This window comes from Ictidomys tridecemlineatus, chromosome 3, assembly GCF_052094955.1.
Source record: "Ictidomys tridecemlineatus isolate mIctTri1 chromosome 3, mIctTri1.hap1, whole genome shotgun sequence".
Taxonomy (NCBI): domain Eukaryota; kingdom Metazoa; phylum Chordata; class Mammalia; order Rodentia; family Sciuridae; genus Ictidomys; species Ictidomys tridecemlineatus.
In genome coordinates this window covers 164,483,034-164,506,657 of record NC_135479.1, presented here as the reverse complement: position 1 = coordinate 164,506,657, position 23,624 = coordinate 164,483,034, and positions in this window count along the sequence as shown.

The window sequence follows — 23,624 nt, the reverse complement described above, 5'->3', positions numbered from 1 at the left end:
TATCTTCTGTGGCCACATATGAGTTTATAACAGGTTAACTTGTTAACTTATGAATAGCGTAAAATCTCATACTATGATTCCTGACACAATAAGTACTAAGCCACCTTTGAAAGTTGTGTTTCCAAAAAAGTTGATAATATATGAAATTGTATATGACATGTTGATTGAGTAAAAGTATATTATAAAATAGTACAGTATGATGTATATATTTAAAAGTGTACACATGCTTAGAAAGTGTTATATATATATATATATATATATATATATATATATATATATGTCTAAATCATCTTAAAATGGTTGCATCATTTCTTCAGTTCAGTGGTTCTAAAGCTTTAGTATGATTCAGAATCACATGGCAGCCTGTTAAGATATGGTTTGCTCAGTGTTATTGCTGCATAACCTTATTCAATAGGTCTTGCTGGGACTTGAGATTGATATTTCTGAAAAGTTTCCAGGTGCTGCTAAAAACTACTACCTTAGTCTATGTGGCAGTTTAGTGTAGAAGTTATGGGCATGGACTCTGGAGACAACTTCCTTGGGTTTCTATCTGACTCTCACACTTCTTAATTATATCACTTTAAGCAAGTTTTAAGATTCTCTGTGTCTCATTTTCTTATCTGGAAAATGGGGATAAAAATCTCCAGTTTGGACACCCAAAAACTAAAGTCATAAAAAGTTTCACACAATGTCTCCCACATTATAAGTATCCTTATGTTTTAAGTTGTCTAGACAGCATTGGTAGGTTAATGTAAAGAATTTTAATACTAGTCTTACTTACCAAATTCTTTGTATGATAGTTATGGACCATTAGAGTAAATGGACCATGAGATTTTAGAATTGAGCAAATAATGCATGCTATCACCTACTAGCTTAAATTTCCTCATCAATAAAATAAGGGCAAAATTTTCTTTTGTGTATTGTTCTTTCAAGAGTTAAATGCAATTATATACATATACTATATATATAAACATATATATATATATACAAATTATATACAGTACATATAGTGTATATATGTATATATATAATATATGTATATGTGTGTGTGTATATATATATATATATATATATATATATATATATATATATATATATAACGTGTGTGTGTATTTTGTATATATATTTAAAATAATGCCTGGCAAGCAACTAAATAATTTATTATCAGTCTTTTTTAAATTTATTTTTTATTAGTTCTAATCAATTATACATTACAGCAGAAAGCTTTTTGATTCATTGTACACAAATGGAGCACAACTTTTCATTTCTCTGGTTGTACATGATGTAGAGTCACACCACATGTGCAATCATACATGTAACAACTTGGGTGATGATATTCATCTAATTCCACCATCTTTCCTACCTCTGTGTCCCTTGCCTTCCCCCCCTCCTCTTGGCCAGATCAAAGTTCCTCCATTCCTCCCTCCCACATTATGGATTAGCATCCACTTGTCAGAGAGAACATTTGGCTTTTGATTTTTTGGGATTGACTTACTTCACTTAGCATGATATTCTCCAACTCCATCCATTTACAGAAAATGCTATAATTTTGTTCTCTTTTAATGCTGAGCAATTTTCCATTGTGTATATATACTACAGTTTTTTTTAATCCATTCATGTATTAAAGGGCATCTAGATTGGTTCCACAATTTAGCTATTGTGAATTGTGCTGCTATAAACATTGATGTGGCAGTGTCCCTGTGAGTGTGCTGTTTTTAAGTCCTTTGGGTATAGATCGAGGAGTGGAATACATGAGTCAAATGGTGGTTCCATTTCAAGTTTTCTAAGGAATCTCCGTACTGCTTCCAGAGTGGTTACACCAATTTGCAGTCCCACCAGCAATGTATCAGTGTGCCTTTTCCTTCACATCCTTACCAACATTTATTGTTGCTTATATTCTTACTGGAGTAAGGTGAAATCTTAGAGTAATTTTGATTTGCATTTCTCTAATTGCTAAAGATGTTGAACATTTTTTCATATATTTGTTGATCGATTGTATATCTTCTTTAGATAAGTGTCTATTCAGTTCCTTAGCCGATTTATTGATTGGGTTGTTTGTTTTTTTTGGTGTTAAGTTTTTTTTTTTAATATTTATTTTTTAGTTGTAGTTGGGCAGAATACCTTTATTTTATTTATTTTTATTTTTACGTGGTACTGGAGGATTGAACCCAGGGCCTTGCACATGCTAGGTGACTCCTTTACCGCTGAGCCACAACCCCAGCCCTGGTGTTAGGTTTTTTTGAGTTCTTTATATATCCTAGAGATTAGTGCTCTATCTGACATGCATATGGCAAAAATTTGTTCCCATAGTCTTTTTACTTCCCACATCACTTCTGACTAAGCATCACCTATTTATTTAGCAAAGAGAAGTGAATGGCCTCTTATTTAATTGTTCTGATTGTTTTAAACATCAGGGATGCATCACTTCATAGGACCTACTTCACTGAAGTTTACATTACATAAGGCCCTACTTCATTGAAGGTTACATTACATAAGGAGTACATTTTAGACTTGGGCTAGAAGCCAGAAAGACAGAGTGTTGTAATGAAAAAGCAATATTAGAGTGAGAAAGTCTGGTTTCTCTGCTATTCTGCCATTAATTTAATGTTTAGTGTTGAACAAATCATGTATCTGGCCCTCAGTAGTAAAAAGAGCAGGTTGGCCAATAAATTTCTAAGGTCTTTAAACTTTAACATTCATTCAATCTAAAACTTCTAAAGTTTTATAAATTAGGTGGTGAAAACTGAAATGTCTTTGTGGATGAGCCAGGTAATGAAAACATGTAAAAGGCTGGCTAGTTACAGAGAGCCGTGGAGACACAGCAATTCGGAGAGTCCATGCCTGCCCAAAGACATTTATATTAAAATTGTTTTAAAAACACTCAGTTCCACAAAAGTTGTTTTAAAAACATTTAGCTTGTCAAATAAAACTCTTGGTTAAGTATTAGTTCTGATTTAGCCATTCAGGTAATTTTATTTCTTCATACATCAGTTTTCCTACTTTCAAAAATAGGCCCATCAAATGTTAATCCTAAAAAAAATAAAAAAGGTTAGAGACCTTTGAGATAATCTTCTTCTAAGTATTTTTAGGTAGAATAGGGAGAAAAAAAATAACATTCTGATTTTAAGCATGAAAATGAGTAAATTTTATAAAACAAAATACATTTGCTCTCTCACAAACTATTCAGCTGTTTGCACTTCTCATTTCAATGCAAAGTGAACTAATAATAAATGTTGAGAAAATATATATCATTTCCAGCCTAGGAATTTAAAAAATTCTGACTACAAAGAGTCAATTTGTTCCTAGAGGCTTGAGAAGTAAGGTAGAGTGCTACACGTTTGCATGGCAAGTCCTGGTATTTGAGAAACACATTGGTCATGGTATCTGTGGGTAATAAAGAATGAAAGTGTCTTCTGTGTATGTAGAGAGTATGGTCTTGAGTTCGTTAGGAAAGGATATCCTTTGAAAGAAGAAGTACTGCAAATGGCAATGGGTCGTGAAAAAGGAAAAACAAAATAAGAGTTTTTATTTACTTCTTATTAAAAAGGAGAATTTTGTCCTGAAAATTTCCAAAACCTTCTTGGACTTATGGTTTTGGAAAATGAAAACAGATAAAATAAATTATGTGCATATTTGCTTTAATTTAACTGATAATATTTGGTTAGGTTTTCACAAATCAGTGTGAATTGGACAGTGAGAATGTCAAATGAATTGTGTATGTACAAAGTATGAGGTGCTTGGAAGAAAAAAAATCACTTTGAAAACATTTATAAGGAAGAATCCTTTTAAAGGAAATGGTATTTGGCATGATGTTTTTCTTTATTAAGAATATTGCTTACTATTAAAATGCTAATGCTTTAGAAAATGAATAGAACATTTTAAGTCTAAAAAGTTAAATTTGACTCAGAGATCAGGAAGTGAATCTATTCTTGATAAAAATATATTATTTTTGTATTAAATATAATGATTATTTTTTAAAGGTATCAAAAATATTTAATTTTGAGAGCTACATATTTTGTTGCAGTTCAAAGCACACTTGTTATCACATTAGCATGCTGTGTGAATAATTTTCTTATTTATTACAGTTTCATGGAGGTCTATAGACATGCAATAATCCACATATATTTAATTTATTCAAATTGATAAGTTACAACTTACATATGTACATGTATTAAATGTGATAACAGTAGTCACTATCAGTAATATATAGTACACTAGAAGTTTCCTTTTAACCCTTTATAATTCCTCTTTCTTAGTTTCCCTAACTCTTCCCCTGCCCTGATGCCCTTCTGCACTTCTGATAGGTTCTTTAACATTAAAGGTTAGTTTATATTTTCTACAATTTTACATAAATGGGGTCATGCAGCATGTACTCTTTCTTGTGGCCTGGCTTTTTTCACTCAACATAATTACTTCAACATTCACTCATGTTTTTGCCCACCTCAACAGTTCATTTCTTTTTATTGCTCAGTAATATTTTATTATGTTGGTATTATAAATTTATCTATTTGCCATTCAGTTTGTTTACAATTTTTGGCTATTATAAATAAACCTGCTATGAACTTTCCTCTATGAGACGTGATATAGATAATGGCTTTCTTGAGGATAAATGATCAGGAGTTGGATGAAAACCTGAGTGATATTATAGATGTATGTGTAAATATTTGATTAACTGAAAAACAGTTTAACAAAGTGATTTTGCTGTTTTTAGTCATATATTCAGTTTATGAGAGTTCCAGTTGCTCCACAATATTTGGCATGGTCTTCTTAATTGTAGTTATTCTAATAGACAGGTGGTTCTACATCTTTGAAGTTTCAATTTGCATTTTCCCAGTGACTAATAATGTTGAACATCATTTCATGTACTTATGTCTTCTTTGGTGAAGCAACCTTTCCAATATTTTTAAAATTTAGATGTGTATTTTTCTGTTATTGACCTTGAGACTTCATGTACATTTTATATATAAATCTTTTATCAGATATGTGACTTCCAAATATTTTCTTCATCTTAGGATAATTTTTCATTTGCTTAACAATGTGAAAGACCTGAAGTTCTTATTTCAATAAATCTAATTTTTCTATTTTGACTTTTATAGGTTATGGTTTTACTATTATGTTTAAGAAAACTTTAGCATTCAGGTCTATGAATCATTTTAACTAATTTGACATGAAGTATGGACTGACACTTATATTCCTGAATATGAACACACACAACTTTTCTAGTGCCATTTGTTGAAAACACTATTTTTTACCCCACTGAATTGCCTTTGCATCTTTGTTAAAAATTTATTGTTCACATGTGTGTGGCTGTGTGTATGTATGTTTATGTCTAGATTTTAATTTTTTCCTGTTAATTTCTTTTCCTATTTTTATGCCCAAGCCATATGACCTTGATTAAAATAGCTGCATAATCAAGTATCATATCTCCTCTAACTTTGTTCTCTTTCAAAGTTTTTTTTTCTTTTGTGGTGTTGGGTATTGAACCCAGAGATTTGTGCATGTGAGACAGGCACTCTATCAACTAAGCTATATCCCTAGCCCTCTTTCAAAGTTATTTTGGCTATTAAAATCATTCTGCGTAATTATATACACTTTAGAATTAGTTTTTGAATTTCTCAAAATACCTTCTGGGATTTTGATTGTGATCACAATACATTTATAGGAAAATTCTTTGGGAAATTCCTCAAAAATTTTGAGGTTTTACTCTGTGAAGTTGGTACATCTATTTATTCAGGTCTCCTTTAATTCATGTTGGTAATTCTTTTCAGTTTTCATTGGATAAACCTTGAATGTCTTTTGCAAATTTAATTAATCTTAAATAATTTTTTATGCTTTTACAAAAGATAATTTTAAACAATTAAATTTCTAATTGTTCATTGCTACTATGTAACAATATAGTTGAGTTTTGTACATTGATTTGATATTCTGCAACCTTACTAAACTCAATAATTGGTTCTAATAGCTTTTTTTAACTTTTTATTTTTTTTTAATTTATTACCCTTTAAAGTAGAATGTGACCTGAATACTGCATTTCCATTCACAAGCCTTGCTGAGTTACTTTTCAAACATCTTAATAACACACGTAGGGAGGATTATAGTTTTATTTATCTAAATACTTTTCTTTGGAAAACAAGCCCTGGAGAGTTGTTTCAGTTTAACACACTTGGTCCTAGAGGACTATTTCATGTACAATGGGTAACTACAGGGGATGGAAAATTTCAAAAGTGGATCCTAATAAGATGAAACTCCTTTTAACAAATATCTTTTCTTTTAAACATCAAGGTTTATCTTGAAACACTTCAGCAACAAAAGATTTGGTGTGGTCTAGTAAGGGATACAATTTGGTAGTGAACAATTTAGACCACAAAGTAACAGCAGGTTACATGTCTTAGAACAAACATCTGACCCTGTTAAAATAAGCCAATGTGAAACTAGAAAAAGCATTACTAGCTCTGCTTGAGCGCCTGAAATACCACAGTATGATGGAAGAAATACTACCCCCTGAAGGAGATGATGACCCTCCATGGAAGGAGTAGACTAATCTCTGCCTGAAGAATGACTTGTACCTGTTTTGTACTTGACTTTCATTTCCTCTGATATGTTTTCAAGGTTTTTTTTTTCTGTTGCTCTTTATTTGTTAACTTTTAAAAAGTCTGTATGGCATGATAATAACTACTTAAAGGGAAGATAAGACTTATTTGTACTTCCAATAGCTTTTAAAAATCAATTTCTTAGAATTTTTCTACATCAGTGATCATGTCTTGATGAAGGCAGTTTTACTTCCTTCCCTTCTGGATTCATTCATTGTTGATTTATGACACTTTCTAGAACATGAAGTACAGTACTGACTAGAAGTCAGGAGAGTGGGAGTCCTGTCTTGTCCTTGATCTGAAGGAACAAACACTTAGTCTTCTACCCTTAGGTATGATGTTAATTGTATGTTTTCATAGATACCCTGGTATCTTCCTCTTCTAAGATTTTAGGGGGTTTTAAATGCAAAAAGGAAGTTAATTTTGTCAAATGTGCCTTTCTATATCTGTTGAGATATTAGATTTTTTGATCTTTGGGATCTGTTAATGCAGTGTATTTCTTTTAACATTTTAAATAATTCACTCCAATTTCTTCTTGCTGGTGTGGTACTCAGAAGTCAGATGTAATTTTCACCTTTGTGACTCTGATCTTTTCTTTATCTTCGCTTTTTCTGAAATTCAAATGTGCTATGCCTACGTGTAGTTTTTTAGGCTTTTGCCCTATTTTGGTGTTCTCTGAGCTTCTTAGTTCTTTGATTTGACATCTGACATAAATGTGGAAGAAATTCTCAAAAAATTCTGTTTTGGTGCCTTTCTCTCTCTTTTTCTTCTAATAGCATTCCCATTACAGGAGAGTTCACCTTTTGTGATTGTTCCGTAATTACTGCATATTGGTTCTATGCTTTCCTTCCTAATAGGAATCAATCTTGGGGGTGATGTTTTTCATTAGCTTTAAATGAAGTAAACTATACTTTTTGGTTGGTGATATGTTGCTTCTTTCTCTTCTGGCACTAATTTATTGGGTGACTTTGAAAGTTAAATTTTCGTATTTTTCTCCATGTTTAATGTAGAGTTAAAAGGTCCAGTGAAAGTTTTTCTGTGGCACAGGAAAAAAAAGTGCTTCTAATTTCCCTTATCAAAATTTAGAGTTAAAATTTGGTTCTGATGCTAATTTCTCTTTATTATAAGCTTACTTATATAGAAAAATGTTTTAAATTATAATTTTAAATTAAATATATTTTAAATTAAAAACTTTAAATGATATTAGTAATAAATATTTACTGAGCACTTTTTGATTGTGTGTCATTTTACAAGTACTTCACGTGCATTAGTTCTTTTAATCTTCACAGTAAACTGATTGTGCAAGTGTTGAATTGTCTCCTTTTCACATGGGATTAGTGAGGAACAGGAATATGAAATAACTTGCCTAAATTCACACAGTTGATGGATGCTGGAATTTAGATTCAAATGTAGGTATTTTGTTCCAAATCTCACATTCATATTGACTACATTGTATTGATGTGTAAGATTATTTAAAGTTCTCTTTATTAAGAAATACATTATTTCATGATTTATTAATAACTCTTCCTTGAAATAAATATCTGGCTAGTTTATGTCTTGATAAGCTTTATTTCAAAGAACTGTTATAAGGTCTCTTGAAATCATTTACCAGCATATTTTGAACCACTCATAAATTGTGGGAACTAAAATTTATAAAAATTAATTAAAGTAATCACCGGTTTTAGTCAGCTTTTTCACTGCAATGACTAAAAGACCAGATCTAAACAATTGTAGAGGAGGAACAGTTTATTTGTGGACTCATAGTTTCAGATGTCTCAGTCCATGAACAGCAGGCTCCGTTCCTCAGGGATAGAGTTGAGGCTGAACATCATGGTGGAAGAGTATGGAGGAAGGAAGCAACTTAAATGATGATGTGAAAGCAGAGAAAGAGGGACTCCACTCTCCAAACACACCATAGCCACACCCCCAATGAACCACTTCCACCAGCCACACTTCACCTCCTCCAGTTACTACTCAGTTAATCCCATTAGGGATTAATTCAATGATTGGGTTAAGGCCATAACCCAATGATTTCTCCTCCTAATCTTCTTCATTGTCTTACACATGAGCTTTTGGGGAATACCTCATATGCAAACCATAACATCACCACTAATCTTTTCAACTATTGATCATTACAATTTTTATAAAATTTCAGAGTTTCAGGCTTGGGAGATAGCTCAATGATAGACTGCTTGCCTATCATATGCAACGACCTGGGTTTAATCCCCAGTACAAGAAAAAAATAATAAAAAAAGAATTAAAACTTCAAATTTTCCTAGGTGTTTTCTTTTTTCTGTTTTTTTCTAAATCAGTGAATTTTATACTGGGCAATTCTCCTATATGTTTGGACAAATAGTACAAATGGATCAGATTTTCTTTTTTCTTTTTTTGCTAGCATGATTATCTAACTATAGTTTTTAGTTATTAAAAAGGGAGAGAACAAATGAAAAGAGAACCAAGCACTTATACACATTTATTTATCATACCTGTACCAATTCTAAAATTGACAACAATCTACATATTCTCCTTTAATATGAGAAAAGATTGAGGTGTGAACAGGTGAAATGATTATACAGTCTCAATAAGTTCAAGAATTATTGCTCTTATTGGTTTGATGCCAAATCTCTTGCTTTTAGTACCAGACCAATGTGTTTCCTTAGGAAATGAAACAGTGACAATGACCAACTAAAGAAGCCTTTTGTGGCAGTTAGGAGGGTAGGTCAGGAGCATTTTAAGAACATGTTGCAGACTACTCAAAAAAAAAAAAATCACCTTTGAAATACAACTTGCCCAGTCTGTCAAATATAAAGCTATTATTAAAGAAAAAAAGAAAAGAAAAGAACCTACTGATCCTTCTGTCCCTTGCCTTTTCTGGCTTCATTGTTGGCAGGGCCAGATTCAGATAGTGAAGTGTGACGAGGAAGAAATGAGTAAGGGGGGCAAATAAATATGCAGGTTTCAGCCAAGCTTCTTTTCTGAAACTGCCCAAGTTTTAGAGTCAGGGAGAAGGTTGAATCAGATGACAGATAACAAGTTATGTTATCATTGTAGAGGAATTTTTTGTTGCCTAAAGTTACGAGAAAAGCTATAGTTTTAAAATCAAAGCTATGCTCTAGGAGAAAGAAAATCAAGTTTCCTTTATCAATAGTGGGGAAAAATTGTTTTTTCCCCCCAAATTTAGCTAATTTAATAAATAAGGAGCTTTGTTCAACCACATTATTTTCTGTTATGGAAATCTGAAAATTTAGCATAGACCTTCAAAAGATTCTGAGATTCAATTTATTTTAGTTGAACATAAAAAAAAATTATTTAAGAGTAAAAAAACTAGGATTCCAGCCCCCGTGGGTTGTAGAAGTCCCCACTGACTCCCAGCCTGGACTCTGCTTTCTTTGTCCCTGTTACTACTGGAAATGTTTCACTTTTGGTGGCAGCTTTCTTGGCCCTTTATTTTGTCTGTTTATCATTTCATGATGTTTGAAGAATCAATTAAGCCTAATAAATATTGAGAATAAATTTAAAGAGTTGAGGTCAGGTAATTTTTCCTTTCCTTAATAGCAGACTTTATAAAAATGTATTGCGGGCTGGGGCTGTAGCTGGACTGGGGATGTAGCTCAGTGGTAGAGTGCTGGCCTCACATGTGGGAGGCACTGGGTTCAATCCTCAGCACCACATAAAAATAAAGAAGTATTGTGTCCATATACAATTAGAGAAAAAAAATTTAAAACAAGATGCATTGGATAATGTCCCCAGCTTTGTGCGTGTACTGTGTTCATAGCTGATGTCTGGGTAAGCCATTAATTCTGCCCTGTCCAGCAGAATTCCTTATATCAAGAGAATGTTTTATGTTTGCTTTGTTGATATGCTCATCACTTGCCATGTATGGCTATGGAAGGATACTAAAAATATATCTGTGTGACTGAAGAATTAAGTATTTAATTTTGATTTAATTTTAAATTAAAATTTAAATGTAAATAGTCACATGTGGCTAGTGGCTATTCTGTTGCATCACACAGCTCTAGAAGGTACATTTTTAAAATTGAATGAACCTGTGGACCCCTCATGGGCCATTCATTTATTGTACATTTTCATTTCATTTTAAAGAATATTACAGAGTAGACTTTTAACTTTTTCTTTTTCTTTTCTTTCTTTTTTTTTTTTTTAGAGGTAAACAAATAAAAAAGCCTCAGCATAGGGAAGAAATGCTTTTGTAAAGGCTCAAATTTCAGGCCAAAGTGTTCATTTGTCTTCAGTAATAGCTGGCTTTGAAATTTTGTCACTAAATGAAGTCTTAATTTCCAGGCTTCAGAGATGGAATTGGTGCACATTAGCAGTGTGTGCAGCGCACATAGCATCAGGACAACAGCCACATGTGTTGAGGTCTATGCTTAACAGTCCTGCCTGAGGAGTCCTGCGGATTCCTTGAGTATCCTCTTAAAGACTCTAGTATCTGCTCTATGGGAGGAACAGATGCATCTTCCCATCAGCGCAATCAGCAAAGTTTAGGAGATGGAGAGCCAGGCTGTATTCATATTTCTTTCCCAGTGCTAAGTATATCAGTGGTACTTACACCAACCTTCTCAATAGCTGGCATCTCTTTTTCAAAAATTGGTTTCCATGTTGTCTGTGTGAGATTAGGAACTGTTGAGTTCTTCTTTGAGTGAATTTCTTTCATTGTTTATAATTCTTTCTAATGCAGTGCTTTAAGGTATACGATTAGTTCTATTTTAAAATGTGCTTTTCAGATGTTTCTAACTTTCTGAAGAAAATGGTTGTTTTCTTTTTGTTCTTTAAGAAACGAGACAACGATTTTAAATTAAAATAAATATATGGCTTGGCTTTATTTTAGAAATAATGTTGTCTAGTATCAGATAAGAGTAAGAAAAAGGGTTCTAATCATGAGTACATTATGTATTATATACTCATGTACTAAACATGAGTACATTATATGTTATTGTAAAAATTATAATATATAAGTAATAATATATGTATATATGTGTATATATATATATATATATATATATATATACACATATATTGTGCACAGAATACGCACACATGCACAAATATACAAACTGATTCTATCCAGTGAGTGGAAACAATAGTCCATTGGAATGTACTTGCACACTGATATATGTATATAAATATATAATACAGAAGTAATTTTATTTCATAGATGACTTAAAATTAGGCAAAATAGATAATAGAGAATTGGATATAACTAATATTTATTCAGTCTTAGTGTTTCTTTTCTTTTTAAAAATTTTTTTTTGTAGTTGTAGATGAACAGAATGCATTTATTTTATTTGTTTATTTTTATGTGGTGCTGAGGATCGAACCCAGTGCCTTACACATGCAAGGCAAGTGCTCTGCTACTGAGCTACAGCCCCAGCCCTCAGTGTTTATTTTCTTAGATGTCATCTGTTCAGAAGTTTTTCATACAATGGCCCACTCTCCTCTATAGCAGGTGTGACTGTCAGTTTTAAATCTTTAGTTGGGCACTTCAGGTGATAGGGAGCTCACAGTTTTGCCAGGTGACACATTCTATGGTGAGCTGGCTATTGCTTTTAGGCATGTATCAATATAAAAGTTGGCTTCCTCCCTATGATGTCTATTCATTTTATCTATTTTGGTCCATTTTTAAAATTATATTTTGTTTTAAATATGTGCATAAAACGATAAACAAATCTATATCCGTAGGGTAGAATAAATAAATCATTTTTTTCCTTTTGTATTCATTCTTTTCAGTTTTATATAACATTAGGATGCATTTTGACAAAATTAAAAGCCTGGAATATAATTTGTTCTAATCCAGTCCCCAGTACTTCCCCTTTCCCTCTCCTCTTCCCTCCTTCGTTCCCCTTCCTCTACTCTACTGATCATTCTGCTATTTACTTACAATTATTTTTTAAAATTATTGTTTTGTGGATACACATGATAGTGAGATTCACTGTGGTATATTCATATATGTACATAGGAAAACTAAATCAGATTTGGTCCACTGTTCTTTTGCTTTTTCCTTATCCCATCCCTCCTCCCTCCCCTTCACTCCCCTTCATCTACTCCATTGATCTTTCTTTTATTTTTATTTTAATTTTTTTATTGGTTGTTCAAAACATTACAAAGCTCATTCTTATATTTTTTAATTGTCCCCAACTCTCTGCTGATTATTTTGGATTAGCTTCTGCATATGAGAGAAAACATTTGACCTTTGACTTTTGGGGACTGGTTTATTTCACTTAGCATGATAGCCTCCAGTTCCCTTCATTTATTAGTACATACCGTAATGTCATTCTTCTTTATGGCTTCAGAATACTCCATTGTATCTATACACCACATTTTTTTTATCCATCCACTTGTTAAGTTGGGTTCATCACTTAGCTATTGTGACTTGTGCTGTTTTAAACATTGATGTGGCTGCATCACTGTAGTATGCTGTTTTAAACTTTTGGATATATACTGAGGAGCAGGACAGCTCTGGGTTAAATGGTGGTTCCATTTCTAGTTTTTTGAGGAATCTCCATGCTGCTTTCTAGAGTGGTTACACTAATTTGCAGTCCCACCAACAACATATGAGTGTGCCTTTACCTCCACATTTTTGCCAACATTTAATGTATTCTTCTTTTTTTTTTTTTCAGGGTCTCACTGAATTGCTTATTGCCTTGTCATTGCTGAGGCTGGCTTTGAACTTGAGATCCTCCTGCCTCAGCCTCCTGAGCTATATTGTTACTTGTATTTTTGATAATTGCCATTTTGACTGGAGTGAAATGAAATCTCAATGTAGTTTTAATTTGCATTTCCCTAATTGCTAGATATACTGAACATTTTTTTCATATATTTGTTGATCATTTGTATTTCTTCTTTTTCTTTTAAAATTTGTTCTAATTAGTTGACAGTAGAATGCATTTTGACACATTGTACACAAATGGAGCACAACACTCATTCCTCTGGCAGTACATGGTGCAGAGTCACACTGGTAGTGTCATCATATATGTGTATAGGGTAATATTGTCTGTCTCATTCCACTGTCCTTTGCATTCCTATACCCCTCGATTTCCATCATTTCCCTCTGCCTAATCCAAAGTTCCTTCATTCTTCCCTACCCATGCTCCCATTATGGATCAGCATCTACTTATCATAGAAAACATTTGGCCTTTGTTTTTTGGGGGGGGGTTTGGCTTATTTTGTTTAGCATGATATTTTCCAGCTCCATTCATTTACCTGCAAATGCCATAATTTAATTTTGAGAAATCTTCATACTGTTTCATAGTGATTGCACCAATTTTCAGTCCTACCAGAAATACTTGAGTGTACATTTCCCCCACATCCTTGCCAATACTTACTGCTGCTTATATGCTTGATAATTGCTATTCTGACTGGAATGAGGTGAAATCTTAGGGTAGTTTTGATTTGCATTTCTCTGTTAGAGATGATGGGCATTTTTCATGTTTGTTGATTGATTGCATTTCTTCTTATATCAGACTTTAAATTATACTACAGAGCAATAGTAACAAAAATGGCAGGGCATTGGCACCAAAATAGACATGTAGACACATGGTACAGAATAGAAGACATCTCTATTTAATATGGTTATCTCATATTAGACAAAGGCACTAAAAACATACATTGAAGAAAAGATAGCTTATTCAACAAATGATGCTGGGAAAATGGGAAATTCATATGTAGCAAAATGAAATTAAACCTCTCTCATCCTGTACAAAAATCAACTCAATATGGATCAAAGACATAGATACTAGAGCAGAGACCTTGCACCTAATGGAAGAAAAAGTAGGCCCAAATCTTCATCATGTCAGGTTAGGAAGTGACTCCTAAAGCACAAGAAATAGAATCAAGAATCAATGAATGGGATGGATTTCAACTTAAAAGCTTCTTCTTAGGAAAGGAAACAATGAATAATGTGAAAAGAGAGGCTACAGAATGTGAGAAAATATTTACCACATGCATGTCAGATAGAGCACTGATCTCCAGGATGTATAAAGACCTCAAAAAGCGTAGCACCAAAAATCCCCCAAATAACCCAATCAATAAATGGGCTAAGGAGCTGTATTTCTTCTTTTGAGAAATTTCTGCTTCTTTCTTTTGCCCATTTATTGATTGGATTTTTTTGAGGGGGAAAGTGCTAATTTTTTTCGAGTTCTTTGTAGATTCTGGATATTAATGCCCTATTTGTGGATCAGGTGGCAAATATTTACGCTCTTCACACTCTTGATGTTTTCTTTACTGTGAAGAAGCTTTTTAATTCGATACCATCCCACTTATTATTAATTTTTATTTTACTTCTTGCGCTTTAGGAGTCTTGTTATGGAAGTTGGTTCAAGTGCTGACCTGTTGGAGTGTTGGGCCTACGTTTTCTTTTAGCAGTTGTAGTTTTCTGTTCTAACTCCTAGGTCTTTGATTCACTTTATGTTGAGGTTTTTGCAGGGTAAGAGTTAGGGGTTGAATTTCATTCTTTTACGAATGGATTTCCAGTTTTCCCAGCACTATTTGTTAAAAAGGCTATTCTTTCTCCAATGTTTTTGGCATTGTTGTCAAGTGTGATATAACTACATAACTGTATTATGTAGGTTTGTTGCCATGTCTTCAATGTTATTCCATTGATCTTCATGCCAATTTTGATGCAAGTATCATGCTACTTTTGTTATGATAACTATGCAGTAAAATGTGAGGTTTGATATTGTGATGTCTCTTGCTTTGCTTTTCTCTCTAAGGATTGCTTTGGCTATTCTGGGTCTCAGTTTTTCAAATGACTTTGTAACTCTTTTTCTATTTCTGTGAAGAATGTCATTATAATTTTGATGGGAATTGTGTTGAAGCTGCATGGCACTATTTAAAATATGGCCATTTTGACAATTTTAATTCTACCATAACCATGATCATTGGAAGTTTTTTTCATCTTCTAAGATCTTCTTCAGTTTCTTTCTTTACTGTTCTATAGTTTTTATTGTAGAGGTCCTTCACCTCTTTTTTTTTGGATTGATTTCCAAGTATTTTATTTTGAGTCTATTATGAATGAGATATTTTTCCTAATTTATTTTTAACAGATTCATCATTGCAGTATAGGAATGTGATTCATTTGTGTTGATCTTTTATTCTTCTATTTTGCCACTTTCATTTATGAGCTCTGGATGTCTTCTTTTGGATTCCCTCCCCCCCCCCCCCCCCGTGGGGGTGTTCTAAACATAGGATCATGACATCAGCCAAAAGATAATTTGAGCTCTTCTTTTCCTATTTGTATTCCTTTAATTTCCTTCTCTTGCATGACTGCTTTGGCTAGAGTTTTAAGGACTATGTTGAATATGAGTGGTGAAAGTGAGCATCCTTGTTCCTGTTTTAGAGGAATGTTTTCAGTTTTTTCCATTTATTACAGTGTTGGTTTGGGGTTTGTTGTAGTCTTTATAGTGTTAAGTTCCTTTAGAACCCTGGTTTCTTTAGTGTTTTAAGTATGAATGGGTGCTGTACTTTGTCAAATGCCTTTTCTTCCTCTATTGAGATAAAAATGTGATCTTGTCCTTAAATCTGTTTATGTGGTGAATTACATTTATTGATTTCCATAAATTGAACCAACCTTGCATCTCTGAGATGAAACCCATGGTGCATTCTCTTTTTAAGTGTTTTTGTGTGCAGTTTGCCAATGTTTTATTAAGAATTTTTGCATCTATGTTCAATAAAGATATTGGTCTGAAGTTTTCTTTCTTTTGTGTGTTTTTGTCTGATTTTGATATGCCAGTAATACTGGGTTTACAGAATGAGTTTGGCAGTGTTCCCTCCCTTTCTCTTTTATGAAATAATTTGAGAAGGGTTGGTGTTAGTTCTTATTTAGCCATCTGATAAAACTGAGAATCCATCTGGTCCTGGGCTTTTCTTTTTTGGAAGCCTTTTGATAGTTGCTTCAATTTCATTACTTAGTATCGATCTGTTTAACTTGTCCTTATCCTATGGTTCAATTTGGGTCAGTTAAAGTCTAGGAATTTGTCAATATTCTCAAGGTTTTCTAACTTTTTGGAGTAAAATTTTCAAAATAGTTGTTAGTGATCCTCTGGATTTCATTAGTGTCTGTGGTTATTGTTCCTTTTTCATCTTGAATTTTGTTAATTTGAGTTTTTGCCCTCTTTCTTTGATTAGTTTGGTTAAAGTTTTATCGATATTGTTTATAGATACACACACACACACACACACACACACACACACATTTATTTATTTATTTCTCAATTCCATTAATTTCAGCTCTGATTTTAAGTATTTTCTGTCTTCTGTTAATTTAAATGTTATTTTAATCTTTTTCTAGGCCCTTGAGATATGTTATATTATTATTTTTTAATTTTTCTTTTTGTTGTTGATGGACTTTTGTTTTATTTATTTATATGTGGTGCTGACAATCAAACCCAGTGCTTCACAAATTCTAGGCAAACACTCTGCCACTGAGCCACAACTCCAGCCCAAGGTGTAATGTTAGATTATTTATTTGATAACTCTCTGTACTTTTAATATATGAGTTCAATGCTCTGAACTTTCCTTTTACAATACCTTTATACTGTTTCAAAGATTTTTATGTTATATCACTATTCTTATTTCTAAGAATTTTTTACCTGATTTTTTGTACTATCTATTCATAATTCACAAATGTATTATTTAATCCCCAGGTGTTAGAATGGCTGGTTTTTATTTTGTTGATTTCCAATTTAATTTCATTATAATCTGATCAAATACATAATATTATCTCCAGTTTTTTTTGTATTTGCTAAAATTTGTTTTGTGACGTAAAATATGGTCTATTTTAGAAAATGTTCCATGTGCTATTGAGAAGAAAGTGAATTCAGTTGTTGACACATGAAATATTCTATAGAAGTCTGTTAGGTCCATATTATTAATTGTAATTTTTAGTTCACCTAATCTCTATTTTCCACTGTCAGAGGTTGTGGATAACAGGTGTTGATTTCTTCTGTTGACTGTCTGATGCAAGGTCCTGCTAGTATCCAGACAAAGCCCTTTCACTCACCAATTTTGATCACAGGTCAGGCTGAGTGTAAGTTAAGCCTAGGAGCAGACACTTCCTGTTGCCTGGCTTTGGTAATTTTCTGCCTTAACTGTTCTTCCTCTGGTTATCTTTGCAGTTGTCTTCCACTTAAGTTTTCTGGGATATTTTAGGAACTTATCCTAGCAGCCTTCTGTCACTATTCATGAACTGGGTCTCCATGTCACTGATATTCTGGCAGCTTTCCTCTTGTATAGCCCTGCATCCTGAGGACAGTCCCTAGGCTTCCCATGTTGCCTCCCAATGTCAGTGGTTGGAGCTGCCAAGGAGCTGGTGAATCTGCTTTCCTTTGCTGAGGCCTAAGCTGCTTTGTTGTTCTGTCTCTGAATGGAGTAGAAGCTGCATAGAACTTTCTGTCCTTGCCTGGGTTGTAGATGCTTGTTTTGTGACCTAAAATATGGTCTATTTTAGGTCACAAAATAGACCATAGATGCTGAGCAGAGCACTCAGTTAGGTGCATGTCCACCACAGATCTGCACCACTTCACTCTCCTTGCTCATTGTGAGTGGGGAGAGGGGGAAGATTTTAGGGATTTTTGCCTCCTTTCTGTGTTTTGAGAGATCAGAACTTGACTTTTCCTTCTGTGTTGTAACTTGAAGAAAAATGGGAGTTTTTCTAACAGACACTGTTAATTAAAGGCATGTAATAGCTGATGCCTAATGTCAAAAAAATCAATATTTTAAAGACTATGCCCAAACCATCCATCCATATATATGGGTTTGGTTATGACCTTTTAATTTTTTTTGGTAAATCTATGGAGATGCTCTTTATCATAAAAATCTAGAAAGTGTGGATATAAATAAGTATGTGTAATACCATTCCCTTAAATTAATATTTCTTTTTAATAATACTTTCTGGAAGGAAAATTATTGCCCAACTTTGCTTAAAAACTGTATTACATACTCAAAAACTATTCCTAATAAATAATTCACCAAGGTTGCAGGATACAAGATCAATATACAAAAATTGCCTTTCTATAAAACAGCAATGAACAAACCCAAAAGACTTCATTCAAAATGAAATTCATTCAAATTTGAGTGGATCTGAAATTCATTCAAATAAATTCATTCAAAATTAAAATAAATTCACTTACAACAACATATAAAATGAATAAAATACTTAGAAATTCATTTAACCAAACAAGTGTGAGGCTTAGACTATGAAAAGTATAATGCATTTTGAAAAATAAAATTAAAGAAAATATAAATAATGAAAGGCAATTTCTGTTAAAGGATCAAAAGTCAATATTGCAAAGATGGCATTCTTCCCCAAATTGATCTAAATGTTTGATACAGTGCCTATCACAGTCCCACCTGACTTCTCTGCAGAAATTAACAGCCTGATTATAAATTTCATGCAGAAATAAAAGGGAACAACCATAGCCAAAATATCTTGAAAAGGGAGAATAGAGTTGAGTCTCACATTTCCTGATTTCAAACTTTACCATGAAGTTACAATAATCAAAAATCTATGGCCAGGCGAAGTGGCACACACCTATAATCCCAGCAGCATAGGAGGCTGAGACAGGAGGATCATGAGTTCAAACTCAGCCTCAGCAAGGGTGAGGCACTAAGCAATTCATTGAGTCTCTGTCTCTCAATAAAATACAAAATAAATACAAAATAGGGATGGGAATATGGCTCAATAGTTGAGTGCTCCTGAGTTTAACCACTGGTAACCCCCCCGAAAAAAAAAATCTGTGGTAGTGGCATGAGAGTTTTCAGCAATAGTACCAAGACAGTTCAATGGCAAATGAATATTCTTTTCAATAATCAGTGCTGGGAGAACCTGACATTCATATGCTAAAGAATGAATTGAATTCCTGAGTTGCATCATATCTAAAAAATTAAATAAAAATCTAAGAGGTAAAACTATAAAATTCTTGGCATAAAACTTAAGTATAAATCTTTGTGACTTTGGCTTAGGCTATGGTTTTTTAGCTGTGTCATAGAATGCAAGCAGCAGAAGTAAAAATGATAAACTTGACATCATCAAAATCTTTTGCACTTTGAAGAATATCAACAAGAACGTTAAAGGACAACTCACAAATTGAGAAGACAAAAATATTTGGACATATTTATAGATATATCTGGGAAGATTCTTGTATGCATAATAAAAAACATAGCAATAAAAAGACAAAAATGGCCAAAAGATTTTGGGGAAAAACATACCTTTAAAGGTATATAAATGATCAATAATCATTTGGAAAGGCTGGGATTGTAGCTTAGTGGTAGAGCTCTCGCCTAGCATGGGTGAATCACTGTGTTCAATCCTAAGCACCACATAAAGATAAATAAATAAAGATATTGTGTCCATCTACAACCAAAAATATTTTAAAAATGTGGAAATAAGGTTAATGTAATCAGTTATTGGAGGAAATGCAAATTAAAGCTAAATTATATACTATTTGAAACTGAAGAGCATGGCTAAAATAAATGATTAACATCCAGAATATATAAAGAACTCAAAAAACATCAAATAACTTAATTAATAAATAGGTAAATGATCTAACAGACATTTCTCAAAAGAAGAAATATATTTGAGCAAAAATGTATGAAAAAAATTTCAACATCTTTGGCAATAAGGGAAATGCAAATAAAATATACACTGATACTTAATTTTACTCCTGTTAGAATGGTAATGTTCAAGAATACAAATAATTGCTGAGATGACATGGGAAAATGGGTACACTCATTCATTGTTAGTAGAACTACAAATTAACACAACCTCTTTGGAAAGAAGTATGGATTCAAAATTCTAGGATTGGAACCACTACGTGATTCAGCTATACTACTCACTGGTATTCATCCAAAAGAATAAAATCAGCAAACTACAGTGATACATTCATACCAATGTTTATAGCAGCATAATACAAAATAGCTGAGTTATGGAACCAGCCTAGGTCCTCATCAAGAGATGAAGGGAGAAAGAAATTTGCTATACAAACATATTTTCTCTCAGCCATAAAGAAGATTAAAATTATGTTGTTTGCTGGTAAATGGATGGAACTGGAGGCTACCATGCAAAGTAAAGTAAGGCAGACTCAGAAAGTCAAAGGTTTAATGTTTTCTCTCGTATGTTAAAACTAGAGAGAAATAAAGAATTAAAATAAAGGGATCTCATCAAAATAGAAGGTAAAACAGTGGAGAAGAATAGAATTAAGGCAGAGGGAGGAGGGATGGGAAAGGGGAAGAACTGTAGAATGGAATTGACCAAATTATGATATTTGTATGTGTGAATATATCATAAAGCATTCTACTTTTATGTATAACTATAATGCACCAATTTTAAAATAAATAAATAAATTTAAGAAGTCCTGTGGAGTATAGGAAGTTCCAGAATCAGAAGTAGGGAGGAGAGGGAGAGAAAGAGAAAGTGCTGGGGATTGAAATGGAGACAATTATGTTATATAAATCTATGAATTTGTCAAAATAAACATTATTGTTATGTTGGACTATAATTTAGAAATAAAAACACAAAAACAGGTGATAATGTTGTCTAGGATGTGGAGAAATTGGAACACCTATTTACTGCTGGTGATATTTATAAGATGGTAAGACCATACTTTCAGTTTGGCAGTTCCTCAAATGATAAGCACAGGAGTTACTATATTGCCCAGCTATTTCATTCCTATATATACTCAAAATAAATGAAAGCACATGTGTATACCTAATCTTCTATATCCCATTCTTATATAATATCATCATATATAAGATCAAATCATTTATAATCATATATAGAATGAATATCATATATAATACAAACATTGGGTAAAAATGCGAATATCTATTGACTAATGAATGAATAAATAAAATGTGGTATATCCATATAATGAAATATTATTCAATGATGAAAGTAAATATGCTATAACATATGCTCTAACATGGATTAAACTTGAAAGCACTATGCTAAGTGTAAGAAGTCAGTCTTCAAAGACCATATATTATATGATTTCACTTCTATAAAGTACCTCAAATTGGTAAATTTACAGAGATAGAAAGTTGATTGGTGGCAGCCAAGGGCTGAGGGAAGGAAGAGACTAATAATAGCTACAGGGTTTCTTTTGGGATAATAAAAACATTCTAAGATTAGATAGCAGTGATGGTTGTACATCTCTGAAAACATAATAAAAACACTTCAAAATATGCTTTAAACTACATTTTAAAAGGCTGAATCATGTGGTATATAAATTATATCTCAATATAGATGTTATAAAAAGCAAAGGAGAACTGTACTTTGTTTAAAATGAGTAGGAAAAAGATTCTGCTTTTGAGAAAGATCTTTGTAAAGAAACAGGATTTAAAGATTACTGAAAGCACATGGAGTTTCCTTGAAAAATTAAAACTGGATTTACTGTATAATCCAGCAATCTCACTACAAAGGAAATTCAAAAAGCATGTCAAAAAGAATCTGTATGTCCGTGTTTATTCCCAATAACTAAGAAATGGTGTCCATCAACCAGTAAATGAATAAAGAAATGTGGTACATTTACAAAATGGAATATGCTTCAGCTATAAAAAATGAAATCCTATAAATTGTGACAATGTGGATGGACCTAGAGATCATTATGTTAAATGAATTACGCTGCTCTAGTAAGACAAGTACTTATATATGGATCTAAAATCACTGATCTCATGGAGGTTTACAGTAGAGTGGTGGTTACCTGAGACTGGGGAGAGAACAGGGAAGGGAGGACTGGGGAGAGAACAGGGAAGGGAGGACTGGGGAGAGAACAGGGAAGGGAGGACTGGGGAAAGACAGGAGCAGGAACTTCTGGTGTGCTATTCACAGTAGGGAGATGGTAGACTTCAAAAGGAAGAAGAAAGTATTTTGCCATAAAGAAATAATAAATATTTGAGATAGATATGTTTAACCTGATTTAAATATGTATACATGTATCAAAACATTATGTTACCTCATTAATAGAGGTTAAGTGCCAGTTAAAATATATTTAATTAATAACAGAAATGAAGATTATTGAGTGCAGGCAATGAAATATTAATAAATATCATAATGGAATTCCATAATATGGTAATATCTATTTCTATTTATTTATTTTTGGTCAGCATGTAGAGTAATCATTTACATAGGACATTTAAGTTTATTTTATCTTTTCATGGAAGATGAATTCTCATGTTTCTGTTTTAAATTATAATTATTGACACCTATTAAATGTACAAATTAATGGCATTCACTGTGATATTTCCATACATGCAAACATCATGCATTGATCATATCACCCTTTCTGTATCCTATTGCTCTCTGTCCCAGCAAGCTTCCCCGCCTCTAGTAATTCCTCTTCTACTCAGATCAGCTTCAGTTTTTTGAGAGAGAAAATATGAGATACTTGGGTGTTTTTTTTTTGTGTGTGTGTGTATCTCACTTTTTTCACTTAATCTGTTTCAATTTAGAGAGGAAGGAAGGAGCATAAATAAAGTGGAGAGTAAATTATTTTTCCTGTTGAGGGGGAAACGATGATGGATACCAAGTACATCCCATTTCAGTTGATATTCCTGGAATCTTTTTGTTTTGACTTTAGAAGGGAAAGAGAAGAAAAGCAGCAAGAAGAGAAGTGCATTTTCATAGTGTATAGAAGTTTGAAACTTCACAAGCACTAGCCTAAAAAGTAAGCAGTTGACAGTAAAGTGAGTGTAAGTTAAAGATTTGTCTTGGGTTCAATGAAGGAATTCACACATTAAGTAATGATTATATAAAAATATAACTCAAGGAGACAAGTACAGGCCATGGTGGTAGCATTTTTTTCCATATCTTGTCACATATTTCTTTTATTTTCTTAAACTATAATGCTAATGCTTTACAGATATATAGATTCATAATGTTGAATGAACCATAATGGATTGAACAGTGTTCTCTGGATCATAATTTTTATCTCCAACATTTTGTGTTACACTCAAACACCAAAACATCACCATGTACCTTCTACTTTGGCACAATTCATTTGGTATGTTGCTGGTTGTGTTTTA